This window comes from Boleophthalmus pectinirostris, unplaced genomic scaffold, assembly GCF_026225935.1.
Source record: "Boleophthalmus pectinirostris isolate CB_2022bp ecotype Guang Dong unplaced genomic scaffold, ASM2622593v1 HiC_scaffold_1720, whole genome shotgun sequence".
NCBI lineage: Eukaryota > Metazoa > Chordata > Actinopteri > Gobiiformes > Gobiidae > Boleophthalmus > Boleophthalmus pectinirostris.
This window is the reverse complement of record NW_026571119.1, coordinates 511-15,399: the sequence shown is the minus strand read 5'-3', so window position 1 is coordinate 15,399 and position 14,889 is coordinate 511. Positions and strand designations below refer to the sequence as shown.

Sequence of the window (14,889 nt, the reverse complement as noted above, 5' to 3'; positions counted from 1 at the left end):
TTTAAGAACTATTTGTAAAAGCAAGAATCATTGTTGAGTGAAGTGTTCCTATATTTTAATTTTAACTGTATTTTTGTCATATTTTTTGTTCAGGCTGTGATGAACAGAATCCATACCATCAGTGTTCCTTATGCTGTGATGAAGGCCTGTCCTCTGTCCTGGGTCCAGAGGGTCCACATACACAGAGGTGGGTACACTGCTAGAACCTTATCATCAGGGGTTCAGTGGCTCTTAGTTAGTTAGTTAGTTAGTTCAAATCTGCACATACAATTCACAGAACAACATAACAATACAGGTGCAGATACGAACACTCAAGATTTGAAAAGGGGATGAATGAAGTAAAGCTTTTACATTTCCAGTCCCCTCCCACACTTCACTTCACTTCTTAAACGTTTCATTCCATGTTACACAGCTTATGATAATATTTGGCTTTCCAAGTACCGTCAGATCTAAACCAGGACTTCATTAGGCCTAGTTTAAATGGCCTGAAATGGTTTACCCAAGTTCAAATATGGCACTAAACCACAAATAAGGTAGTTCAAAGTGATGATTAACACAAAAGGAAAGGAATATACTAGTATTTGTCTCTCCTTATCTTACTTTGTCTTACCTCCACTGGTACACATACCTCAGATTGGTGTAAGGTAAACTTTATTGATCCTGTTTAAGAGTTAGTCTTCTGCATTTGATCAGTTCAGTGGCTTTGGGGCAAGTGGTCAGTGATCCATATTCAGATGTTGAGCTCAGTTTGGTCAGGACTACCTCAGCTGGAGGATTAGAGTCCTGGAGACGTGTAGGTCCTGGAGAGATGGAGGCTGCAGCAGATCATCTTCTCAGAGCTCACAATGTGCTGCAGTCTATGAAGAGAGGAAAAAAATTAATGAAAAATGAATCCTGTTTGAACTGATAACTAAGAAACTTTTTCTATGATGTGTGTTTCCAGCGCGCGTGGCTCTGGTGAAGTGCCGGGACCTGCACTGGGCCATGATGGCGCACAGAGAACAGCGTGACACCAGCTTCACCTCACTCAGGATGCTCATAGTGGCCGATGGAGCTAATCCATGTGAGTCTAACTACATATATACATTGTTTGTTGGAAGAGAACCTGTATTTAATCTATACTATGAATTAGAATAAATATTGACCATTAACTATGAGGAAATGATTGAACATTTCAAATGATGTTTTTTGCAGGGTCTGTGTCTTCGTGCGATGCCTTCTTAAATGTGTTCCAGTCTCATGGGCTGAAGCCGGAGGTGATCTGTCCCTGTGCAGCGTCTCCAGAGGCTCTCACTGTCGCCATCCGCAGGTCAGTCCACTCTACTGCATGTATTATGTCTATGTCCTGGTTTAACTGTCTACTGCTCTCCTATATTTATGTCTGTATCCTCATTTAACTGTCTGCTTTTAATACAGGATATACGTATAGATGGCTCCATAGACATACACAATTACAAAAAAAATCTGACTTGTAAAAAGTGGACTATAGATACAATATGCAACATGATAGACACAATAAAAAAACCTGTGGTACAATCAGCATAAGAAACTACCAATTTGAGAAAGTCTGCTTAATGTTTCAGTTTTGTTTTATTATTAAAAACAATAATAATGTTGTCATTAAATCAAAATAGTGAACAATTTAACTAACATCTAGTTTAGAAGTTATTATTACCATTGATATAATTTTTTCTCTTTGTTATTCTAATGTGATATGTGAGCTACTAAGTCTAAGTAGTTGTGGACCAGACACTTAAGTGTCTCTAGTTTTATGAGTCAAGTCAGCGCCATAGTTGGTCTGGTGCTGTAATCAGTCTACTCTTAATGAGCTGCCTTTGAAACTTGCTCTATGATACACTGATGACTCTAGTGAAATCTTGTTGTTACTTTTACAGTGACTGGCTTTTTCTCAAAGGTTCAAGATTCAGTCATTGATAGAGAACAAATCATGCCACACTTTGCTTTCATTTCCATATTTCTTGTTGTTTGAGTTCATTGTATGAGGTGTGGAGCAGATGGCAGCATCAGCACGTGGGAGAGCGGAGAGAGGGTCACGGTTGCTTGTGTCTGTCTTTTTTTTCTGTGATCATGTAATCATGTGGTAGAGCGACAAGATTTGTCACAATCGATATCACTGTTTGAATGGATTCATTTAGCAAATTGCAAAGGCTGCAATTTGCTAATCTTCTCCGTTATTCTGCATTAAAACTGCTAACCCTGTAGTTTAGATCTGTATGAACATGTTCTGTAATGTGATTCATGTATTAGTTTCTTTTTGTCAATTCTTAAAATGTGCGAGGCTTGTCAGTAAAATCAGTTACAGTAGACGTTAACCTGTGATGTGTTTTATGTTTTCAGACCGGGTGTACCTGGTGCCCCCCTCCCCGCTCGGGCCATCCTCTCTATGACCGGCCTCAGTCATGGTGTGATCCGAGTCAATACAGAGGACAAGAACTCTGCCCTCACTGTTCAGGACGTGGGCCATGTGATGCCCGGAGGTGAGAGAGGAGAGGAGGAGGAGAGAGGAGGAGAGGAGAGGAGGGAGGGAGGAGGGAGTGGAGAATGAGGAGAGAGGAAAAGGGGATGGGCATCCAACAGTTTCTAATAATGAGAGGTTTATGTTGCTCTTGTCTGGAGTCAGTCTCTTCTTATTTCTGTTTGAATACAGGAGAGTCTGGAACCAGATGATACAGTGCATCAGTGAAGCACACATTTTTACCCCCGATTAACACATTCTAGTGATTCTCATAGATTTTGTAGAATCAGTTCTTTCTTTTTTACTCATAAGCGACCATGTTTTTTTCTGTAATGAGATTACAATTGGAGACACTTAATGAACTTCATAGGCTTGCCCCTCAAAGTTCTACAGTGTGCCATTATTCATTCTGTAGTTGGTACTGATATGATACTTCTGTAGCCACAGCTGCGCAAATTTTGTTTTGTTCCAGTTTTACGTTTTTTAGTGTTTTTGTGTGTGTGTGTGTTCCCCTTTTTAAAAAGTACAAGAACATACTATTACATGATGGAACAGTCAGCTTCATTTGGTGGTAAAATGATGATGTACTTTACATACAGTGAACTCTTCCTCTCCCTGCTCGTAGCCCTGATGTGTATAGTGAAACCGGATGGACCTCCTCAGTTGTGTAAAACAGACGAGATCGGAGAAATTATCATAAACTCTCGTGCTGGAGGAACCATGTACTACGGTCTGCCCGGACTCACCAAGAACACATTTGAGGTTTGAGGTCACAATCACATCTAACGGTGTTAATGCTGTTTTTTATTCAAATTGATGGTGTTTGTCTTGTCCAGGTGATACCAGTCAATGCAAATGGAGTTCCAATTGGAGAGATCCCATTTGTGAGGTCTGGACTGCTTGGGTTTGTTGGACCAGTAAGTACAGGGAAATAGATTATATTATATATGTAAATGTATATGTAAATCTGATAACGCTTTATTTTAGGGTACACACTAACATGTAACTAGTTATGCTAATTTGCATACAGTACGTCTCATTGTGACTCCTGTGTGTCGGAGCGGTTTTTGTTGCGGTTTGACACTCAGAACAGGAGCTTTGCTCTGCGTATGTGAGACCACATGTATGTTTATGAAGTAAAAAGGCTGCTGAATAAATTCAGAGCTCCGCTGCACCTCCACCAGCATTACCGGACTGCGCAAGTGCACTCTGAGCACTGGTCACTTTTAACTATACAGAATACTGAGGGTCACTGGACCAGAGATGAACTGCAATATCATCTCCATAGAGACAAGTAGTGGACCCTCCACCAGAAAAGTTGCACAGTGCACCATTAAGGGGTACCACTGTAAATGTAATGTAAGTAGTTACATGTTGATAAATTTAACCTAAAACAAACTGTTACTGTTTTTTGCTCTTCTCCCACACAGTGTACTGTAAGAGCAGAGTAAAGAGTAAAAAGTAAACTTAAATGTCTAAAGATGTCTTGGATTTTGCCTTGATTCTAATAGTATTTTCCTCTCTGTTTAAAGGGCAGTCTGATCTTTGTGGTGGGTAAAATTGAGGGTCTGCTGATGGTCAGTGGAAGGAGACATAACGCCGACGACCTCGTGGCCACTGCTCTGGCCGTGGAGCCTGTCAAAACTGTTTACAGAGGAAGGTAAAAGGCTGCAATAATAATAGATGTTCTCTGCAACAGACAAATGACTCTGTCTTTATAGAAAAACCCTATGTACAGTAGTCTAGATCTACAAACATGTTCTGAAATGTATAGGATTCTTGTACTGGAGTTGTTTGCACTGTGTACTCAGAAAAGAATGAATCGTAATCACCGTCACAATACTCATAATTACATTTTTTTTCCACAATTGTGCATCCCTTACTTCGGAAGTGTTTTACTGTTTTATAACATTACCAATCTTTACTAACCAGAAAATTTATTATATTTATCTTAAAAGACAGTAGCTTGTCAGGAAGGTGACTGATGTGAAGAGTCTTATATATCTCTGGTGACATCTAGTGGTGTAAACCGAGTATATCATGATTTGGAACAATGATTTACCAGTAGTAAATCTTACTTAGCAGTATAATGTGATATATTATTACTCCTCTCTCCAGAACTTCTAAAAATATGTGCTTTTTAAATAGTTTGTTTATTAGATCGTTGCCAAAAATGCATGTTTGTAACACATTAGGGAGCTGTAATGTCCATTATTAATGACAGCATTTTTTTTTTATAAAATAAACCCCCACAAAAAATAGTAGTTATGAGAAAACGGTGGAATGTAACAAGATGGAGATAAAGGAAGTGAGACGCAGAAAAGTGATGTAGAAAAGTGGAAGAAAGAGTTAAAGGAGAGGAAAAAACTCATTAAAAGAAGACACATGTGCTTAAGGTGGTGAGAAGCAGATGGCCTGAAAGATGGAAATATTTTTAAGCTCTTTTATTTCACTGTTTAGCTACCGATATAATAATAGGATCTACTTTTTTTAGAAACACTCAAAATACAATATGTACTTAAATGATTTTGTCATTAATGTTTGTGCATTCAAGTTGAATCGTTCTCATTGCTGTATATTCCGTTGTGTAGGATTGCAGTGTTTTCGGTGACGGTGTTTTACGACGAGCGAGTGGTGATCGTGGCAGAGCAGAGACCAGACGCCAGTGAAGAGGACAGCTTCCAGTGGATGAGCCGAGTACTGCAGGTACAACCACAGAGAAACTGCACCAAGCTCTGGGGCTGCACCAATTTGGACAAAAAATTAATTGCAAGTGATTAAATTTGCCACACAATTTTAAAAGACATGACAAAAAGATGCAGTATTCAGTATTTAAAACAAAACTGTACATGCCTTCGTTCATACTAAGCACACGTGTCAAAATACAAACTAGAAAAGACCAAAGCATTGCTAAAGAATGACAGAATGAGGGAACCATGATTCAAATCTCCCTTTTTTTAACATTTCACTTAAAAAAAATAAAAAAAATAAGTACATTTCTGTCAGATGGAAAACTTTGTACTGCTGCATTGTATTTCTTGTGATACTGATTATTGCATGAACCTGTACTGCAATAAACAGATTAATCTCATGTATCTAGAGTTTATAATAGTATTTTTTTTCCTGTTCTTCTCTCTTATAGGCCATTGACAGCATTCACCAGGTGGGGCTCTACTGTCTGGCCCTGGTCCCTGCGAACACTCTTCCCAAAACTCCTCTCGGGGGGATCCACATCTCGGACACGAAGCAGTTTTTTTCTGGAGGGAAGTCTTCACCCCTGTAACATCCTCATGTGCCCCCACACCTGCGTCACCAACCTGCCCAAGCCCAGGCAGAAGCAACCAGGTCTGTACATGCTCATACAGGACATTTCATCTAACGCAGGGGTGTGAAACTCATTTTGGTCCGGGGGCCGTATCCAACCTACTTTGATCCCAAAGGGGCCGGATCAGAAAACTCATGTCATATAAACCCCAAAAATAACAATAAATTCAAATATTTGTGCAGAGAAACGCAAATCTATTACAGAAATCTTTTTTAATTGATGAACTCTTTCTTTTACTTATGAACAACCTGAAACTTGAAGAAAAATGCAATTTCAACACAAAGTTTTAACATTAACTTGTATGCATTTCATAGAATTTAGTCATGCTTTCTTTTTGCTCCTGAAACTTGGCATCTTTTAACCTGCACAAGTGTGTCAATATCAGGCACCATGTCCTGAGTAGCTGCTGTCTTCAGAATGTCATTCAAGTGCTTGTGTTCAGCTTTGAGCGCAGCTTTGTTTTATTAATGTTCATTACTGAGAAAACCTGCTCACAAAGGTAGTAACTGTAAATCTAGTTGAAAATTCTAGTTGCATGTCTGTGGGCAAATCAGAGGTTTTGACTGTGAATGGTGTGCGAAAAATTGCAAATTCTGTCTTCAGGTTTTAAAATATAATTAAAATATTTTAGTAGAAAATCAGCCAAGGGCCAGATTAAAGGTCTTGGAGGGCCGGATCTGGCCCTCGGGCCGTTTGACACCCCTGATGTAATGAAATTAAATAAATAACAAAAGTAGTAGTAGCAGGGCTTTTAGGTAAGGTACACTTTAATGTCTCTGTAGGGAAATTTGTCCTCTGCATTTCTCCAGATCTTGAACTAGTCTTGGTCTTGTTGCAATCTTCACACCCAATGCTAAATAATTAGACACCAGTCAGAAACTTCTTTACACAAGTCAAATACACTAGGTCTGTTCAGTAGATTTGAATATTTTGTATTGTCCTGGATGTAGTGGGAGTGGGCCCTGCATCTGTGATGGTGGGAAACCTAGTGGCCGGGAAGAGAATCGCGCAGGCGGCCGGACGAGACCTGGGAATGATCGACGACCAGGATCTCGTACGAAAGGTAAAAACTTCCAACTCTCCAACCAACTTTAAACACTGGGTAATTTTATTCTCGTAATCCATATCTGCAAAAAAGGAATTTCTATATGAGTTAAAAGGACTTGAATTATCTTCTTTTTTGTTTTATTTTATTTTTTTTTTTTTTTTTAAGCAGTCTTTCTGCACTATCCCTATTTTTATTTTATTTTTTATTTTTTTGTTTTTTTTTATTTTTTTTTTCTTTTTTTTTAAGCAGTTTTTGCACTATCCCTATTTTTATTTTTATAAATTTTTTTATTAGTATTTTTATTTTTTAATTATTCATTTTAAAAAAAATTTTTTTTAAGCAGTCTTCCTGCACTATCCCTATTTTTTATTTAATATTTTATTTGTATTTTTTATTATTTTTGTTATTATTATTATTTTTTTTTTACAAATTTAAGATCATTAATGTTATTTTGTAATACTGACCTACTGTGCCAAAGTAATTATTTACCAGAGAAGTTGGAAAAAAAAAAAAAGCCTTTTTTCTCCACAAGCTTGAAATTCTTTTAAAAATAAAACCTAAAAAGTTCCAATTATTCAAATGATGATTATAATTCCAGTCCTTTTAACTCACTTTCTTGCAGCACACATCAGCATGTCCATTTTTAAATATATGTTGTAATTTTTTAAACATGATCTGAACACACTACATTTGATAGTTGTGTAGTTATAATAGAGATTCTGGCTTCTTCTTCTCTACCCCTCTCTCTCTCTTTCTCTTTCTCGTTCTCTCTCTTTCTCTCTCTCCTCCTCCTCTTTTCTTCACTGTAGCTCTGTATGTGGCCAACTGTGATGGTAAGAAATCTACCAAACACAACCTGCTGGCTACTCCCCTCATTCTTCATTTTATATATTAATTTACATTTTATTATTATGCTAATTATACTTTTACCTGTGCTTTTCCCGATGTCTCAGCCTTGTTGTGTTTGAACTTAGCATTATCAGGGGCGGTTCTACACCACTTTACCGGGGGGGGGCCTAAATTGTTGATATAAGTTTTTAATGTTGTATTTTAAAGTTTTCACGTTGGTTTAACAGAAAATATATTTTTGCCTTCTATTTGTTACATTAATAAACAAGCTGTGCCTAATTCTATTGTCTTAAAAACATGAAAAACTGAATTAATTCACTTTCCAAAGTTCTTCCTCACTTACCTTATGCATTCAGAGCATTTTAAATATTCACCACGATGAGTTTATAAGCACTTTTCACAACTTTCAGAGACCAGAGCAGAGTTTTGTCATCACGTTATTGCTGAAAACAACTAGCATGCTAATAGCACACCAGTGTTCTCTAGCCCTTCCTGATTCTCAGCTAATAAAAACACCTTTGCATATAACATTACATTACAGTTTCTATTACTTTTTCACCTCTTTAATCTATGACAGCGCTTTTCAGTTTTCACTAAATTGTTCAGAGGAGCATTTAGGGGCCAAGGCTCAGGAGGGACCCCTACTCCCCCCTTAGAACCGCCCTTGGACATGCTCATAAAAGCATGTGTTGTTGAGATATGCTAAGCTAGGCAAAGGGTTAAAGGAGCACTATGTATCTTTACAACTTCAAGCATGTAAATGCAAAGATGATCAGACTGTTGACAAATCTGTATCTCTGGATAATCGGATAGTTTTGAATGATCTGTCTTCAGTGTTGCTAGTCTCTCTCAGAAAAGCTGCATAGTGTTGCTTTGTTATTTTGCATTTCACCCACAGCTGCTCTCTGTGTAACTCAGGCTCTGTTGTAATAACCAGATGAGAATTCTCCCTGTTGTGGCTTTAGTAACAAACTATTCAATAGTTTTTCTTTGATCAAACATCTGATTTGTGTCTTCTTTTTCCTTCAGCACCAGTACCTGGCCGAGGCTCTGCAGTGGAGGGCCCAGAGCGACCCAGACCATGTCTTATTTGTCCTGCTCAATGCAAAGGTCAGGACTCAACTGTGGGAAAAGTTTTGAACCATAATTTTGTATCAAAAAAGGCCCTCTAAATGTTTTTAGGCCTGTCAGGTCAGATTCCTTGTGACTTTGTCATTGGGATTTTAACATAGAATAAAAGGAATTGCTTAACTTTTCTGATGGAGGGTCCAGCATAGCCTTCTGCTTGTATCCATGTTAATGCTTTGTCTAGAAATTTGCATTAAAATGGCATTAAATAAACTTCTGTCTAGGATAGGAAGTGTTTTTTATCGCTCAAAAATACCTGAAAAACATGCTGACTCACAGGGTCGCTGAGGCGAACACTTCCATGGACAGAAGTAGGAGGCGGCTGTTCCTCTAAAAAAGTTTTGCAGTGTAGTTTTACATGTTAAAAAAATGTCAACGTTTTCGCTGTTTTATTTTGGCTTGATGAATGTAATGAAGTTACATTCCCTGTATGTGATACGTTTGTGGTTCTAAAATGTGTGTATGTTTTTGTCCAGGGCATGACTGTGTGCACAGCCACGTGTGTGCAGCTCCATAAAAGAGCCGAGAAGATCGCAGCAGCTCTGATGGAGAAAGGAAGCATCAACACAGGGGAGAACGTGGTGCTGCTCTACCCCCCAGGTCTCAAACAATATTTATTATATTGTGTTTTTTTTTTCTTTTATATCTGATTTTTTGAGTGTGAAAAACAAAAAACTGTGTATATGCAGATTTGGCCTCATGGATTGGATTATGAAATATTTGGGGTGGGATGAGACACAAGAGTTTGACCAGATTTAGAATTAATCAATTGGGCAGTTGAGTTCACAGTTTTTGCTTAAATATTTCAATGATTTAATAATACATCATTGTTATGGGTGGGACGAAACACAGTTTTCAGGAGACACACCACAACATTGTGTCCACGAGAACAAGACAAGACAAGATTTTGACATAATTTGTAATAAGTAAGTAGTGCAATCCATTACACAATTCTGGCTACACTATGTTTATTTATTTTTATGTGATACTTGAGCGGTCATTGTACTGCTTTTTGGAACTGCAACTTCACAAACTGTATAACTCACCAGCTCTTAACTCTTTTTTTAGTCCAAGTCAGTGGTAAATTCAGGGTAAAAAAATCTCACAAGATCATTTTTCTCATTTGTGCATGATCTTGTGGCAGTTTTGTCTCTGCGAGATCTTGTGGCATGAGATCTTGTCCCATCTCTAATAATTGTATAGTTTGCTGTCTTGTAACACAACAGCCTCTCAAAAGGAATAAACAAAAGGTGTAACCATTTTTAGTCCACACCAAATGTCAAAAACATATACAGTGTATATATTTTTCCAACCCTTAATTATTGTCTTACTTTAAAGCTACACTATGTAACTTTTCCTGGTGAAGGGTCTGCTAACAGATATAGAAAGATGTTATTCTTTGTCTAAAATGTTCCATAGAATTGCATTTCATCTTACAGCACTAAACATATTTATCTTACTTTTATTTATGGGTGGACTCTCCTCTCCACAGATCTGCGCTGTTAAATACGTTGCCAGTCTCCAGTGTTTGTTTTCTCATCCGAGGTATCTCTGTGTCCTTTAGGCATCGACCTGATCGCAGCGTTTTATGGGTGTCTTTACGCTGGATGTGTCCCAGTCAACGTCAGACCTCCTCACCCACAGAACCTGGCTGCCACTCTGCCCACCGTGCGCATGATCATCGACGTACGTTAAACTCTTACACACTTTTACTTTCTGCTCTCAGGGAATTAGTAGATGTTAGATTTCAGTTAATTGTGTAGGAAAAAAAAATGTTTCTAGTAATCATGAAGTACATTTTTTCATAGTTGAGCTGCCTAAATATGAAGCTGATAGTATATAGTATTTTTGGATTCAACTATTTGTGCATTTGTGCTTAATGTAGTACAAATACATGCCTGGTACAAATAGATGTCTGGGTGAGCTAAATACTACTACGACTACAACTATGACTACGACTACTACTACTGCTACGACGACTATGACTACAACAACTACGACTACTACGACAACTACTACTACTACTACGACGACTACTAGGACGACTACAACGACTACTACTATGACTACGACTACTACTACGACTACTGCTACTACGACAACGACTATGACTACTACTACTACTACTATTACTACAACTACGACTACGACTACTACTACTGCAACTACGACCACTACGAGACTATGACTACTACTATGACTACTATGATGACTACTGCTACTACTACTACTACTACTACTACTACTCTACTACTACTACTACTACTACTACTACTACTACTACTAACTACTACTACTACTACTAACTACTACTACTACTACAACTACTATACTACTACTACTACTACTACTCTACTACTACTACTACTGCTACTACTACTACTACTACTACTACTACTACTACTACTACTACTGCTACTACTACTACTACTACTACTACTACTACTACTACTACTACTACTACTGCTACTACTACTACTACTACTACTACTACTACTACTACTACTACTACTACTACTACTACTACTACTACTACTACTACTACTACTGCTACTGCTATCCTACTACTACTACTACTACTACTACTGCTACTCCTACTACTACTACTACTACTACTACTACTACTACTGCTACTACTACTACTACTACTACTACTACTACTACTACTACTACTCCTACTACTACTACTACTACTACTACTACTACTACTACTACTACTACTACTACTACTACTACTACTACTACTACTACTACTACTACTACTACTACTACTGCTACTACTACTACTACTACTACTACTACTACTACTACCTACTACTACTACTACTACTACTACTACTACTACTACTACTACTACTACTACTACTACTACTACTACTACTACTCCTACTACTACTACTCCTACTACTACTACTACTACTACTACTACTACTACTACTACTACTACTACTACTACTACTACTACTACTACTACTACTACTACTACTACTACTACTACTACTACTACTACTACTACTACTACTACTACTACTACTACTACTACTACTACTACTACTACTACTACTACTACTACTACTACTACTACTACTACTACTACTACTACTTACTACTACTACTACTACTACTACTACTACTACTACTACTACTACTACTACTACTACTACTACTACTACTACTACTCCTACTACTACTACTACTTACTACTACACTACTACTACTACTACCTACTACTCTACTACTACTACTACTACTACTACTAGCTACTACTACTACTACTACTACTACTACTACTACTACTACTACTACTACTACTACTACTGACTACTACTACTCCTACCTACTACTACTACTACTACTACTACTACTACTACTACTACTACTACTACTACTACTACTACTACTACTACTACTACTACTACTACTACTACTACTACTACTACTCCTACTACTACTACTACTACTACTACTACTACTACTACTACTACTACTACTACTACTACTACTACTACTACTACTACTACTACTACTACTACTACTACTACTACTACTACTACTGCTACTACTACTTAGACGCGCACCTCGCCGCTCCTCCTCCTCCTCCTCGCCGCCGCCGTGTTTGTTTTTACAGTGTAATCCTCGCCGCCGTCCTCAGACCGACGAGCGACAAATCCGTTTAAGCCGCGCTCGATCCCACTTCAGGCTCCCCGCAGTTGGCGCCGGGAAACTCGCGCATATGCTCGCCTTTGTTCGGGGGGATCTGCGTTCGGGAAGGCGCAGTTTGGGGAGTATTACGTGTATGGCTATGGCGGGATGTTCAGCGGTGACCAGAACAGCTTTTATTGTCTCAGAATTCAACAAAACTCAGATTAAAGTCTAATTTGAGTGACAGTTTCAGACGGAGCAGTGCCTACAGTTAGAATCACGCCCACAGAGAGAGTTGAGGACGTCAGATTTCCTGTTTTTGAGTAAAAAAATAAATAAAAAATAAAAAAATGAAAATGTGCAAAGAAATAATTGTACTTGTAAACAGGTGTTGGTATTTTGAGTGATTCATTTCTGTTTCTCTCTCTCTTTCTCTCACCTTCTTTTTCATTCTCTCTCTCTTTACCTCTCTCATTTGCTGTCTCTCTCTTTAGCTATTTCCCTCTCCTCTCTCTCCCTTTTTCCATCTCTCTCTACTCCCTCTGTCTTCATCCCTCTCTCTCTCTCTCTCCCTTCTTTCTTTCTCTTTACCCTCCCCTTTTCTTCCTTTCCCTCTTCCCCTCTCTCTTTCAATCTCTCTTTGCCCCTCCCTTAATCTCTCTCACCCTCTCTCTTTTTAACTCTCTCTTGCTCTGTCCATCTCTCCCCCTCTCTCTCTCTCTTTACCTCTCTCTCTCTCCATCTCTCCCCCTCTCTTTTCTCTTTACCTCTCCCTTTCTCCCTCTCCCACTTTCTCTCCCTCTCACCCCCTCTCTCTTTAACTCTGTCCCACTCTCTCTCTCTTTACCGCTCTTCTTTCTTTCCTTCTCTTTAACTGTCACCCTCTCTCTCCATCTCTCTCTCTTTACCTCTCTGTCCACCCCACCCCCCTCTCTTTACCTCTCTTTTTAATTCTCTCCCCCTCTCTCTCTTTACCTCCCTCTCCGTCTCTCTCCATCTCCATCTCTCTCTCTCTCTTTAATTCTCCCCCTTTTCTTCCCCCCCTCTCTTGAACTCCCTTCGTCTCTCTTTCCCCCCGTCTCTCTCTCTCTCTTTACTTCTCTCGTTACCTCTCTTTTTTAACTCTTTCTTGCTCTGTCCATCTCTCCCTCTCTAACTCTCTTCCTGTCTCTCCCCCCTCCCTCTCTTCCCCTCTCTCTTTTTAACTCTTTAACTCTCTCTCCATCTGCCCCCTCTCCCTTTTTCTTTTCTCTCTCCATCTCTTCCCCTCTCTCTCTCTCTTTACCTCTCTCCATCTCTGTCTCTCTCTTTAACTCTCTCTCCCTCTCTCTCTTCATCTCCACCTCTCTCTCTTTACCTCTCGTTTTAACTTTCTCATGCTCTGTCCATCTCTTCCCCCTCTCTCTCTCTCTTTACCTCTCTCCATCTCTCTCTCTCTCTTTAACTCTCTCCCTCTCTCTCTTCATCTCCACCTCTCTCTCTTTACCTCTCGTTTTAACTTTCTCATGCTCTGTCCATCTCTTCCCCTCTCTCTCTCTCTCTTTACCTCTCTCCATCTCTCTCTCTCTTTAACTCTCTCCCTCTCTCTCTTCATCTCCACCTCTCTCTCTTTACCTCTCGTTTTAACTTTCTCATGCTCTGTCCATCTCTTCCCCTCTCTCTCTCTTTACTTACTCTCTTTACCTCTCTCCATCTCTCTCTCTCTTTAACTCTCTCCTCTCTCTCTTCATCTCCACCTCTCTCTCTCTTTACCTCTCTCTTTTTAACTCTTTTGCTCTCTCCATCTCTCCCCCTCTCTCTCTCTTTACTTACTCTCTTTACCTCTCGTTTTAACTTTCTCTTGCTCTGTCCATCTCTTCCCCTCTCTCTCTCTTTACCTCTCTCCATCTCTCTCTCTCTCTTTAACTCTCTCCCTCTCTCTCTTCATCTCTACCTCTCTCTCTTTACCTCCCTCTCTAACTCTCTTCCTCTCTCTCCCTCTCTTTACCTCTTTCTCTCTTTAACTCTCTCTCCATCTCCCCCCTCTCCCTTTTTCTTTCTCTCTCCATCTCTTCCCCCTCTCTCTCTCTTTACTTACTCTCTTTACCTCTCGTTTTAACTTTCTCTTGCTCTGTCCATCTCTTCCCCTCTCTCTCTCTTTACCTCTCTCCATCTCTCTCTCTCTAACTCTCTCTCTTCATCTCCACCTCTCTCTCTTTACCTCCCTCTCTAACTCTCTTCCTCTCTCTCCCTCTCTTTACCTCTTTCTCTCTTTAACTCTCTCTCCATCTCCCCCCTCTCCCTTTTTCTTTCTCTCTCCATCTCTTCCCCCCCTCTCTCTCTTTACCTCTCTCTCCTCCCTCTCTCTTTCCCTCCCTCCTGTGTTGGCTACATCACTCGCTCAGATAGAAAGATGTTTATCGCTGCTTTTCCAATTATATT

The 14,889-nt window shown here is 39.2% G+C and overlaps 1 pseudogene; it reads left to right on the top strand.

Annotated features, from left to right (window-relative positions):
• The first annotated feature begins 93 nt into the window (after positions 1-93).
• Positions 94-10,521, top strand: LOC129408857 (disco-interacting protein 2 homolog B-A-like; annotated as a pseudogene).
• Positions 10,522-14,889: the final 4,368 nt, after the last annotated feature.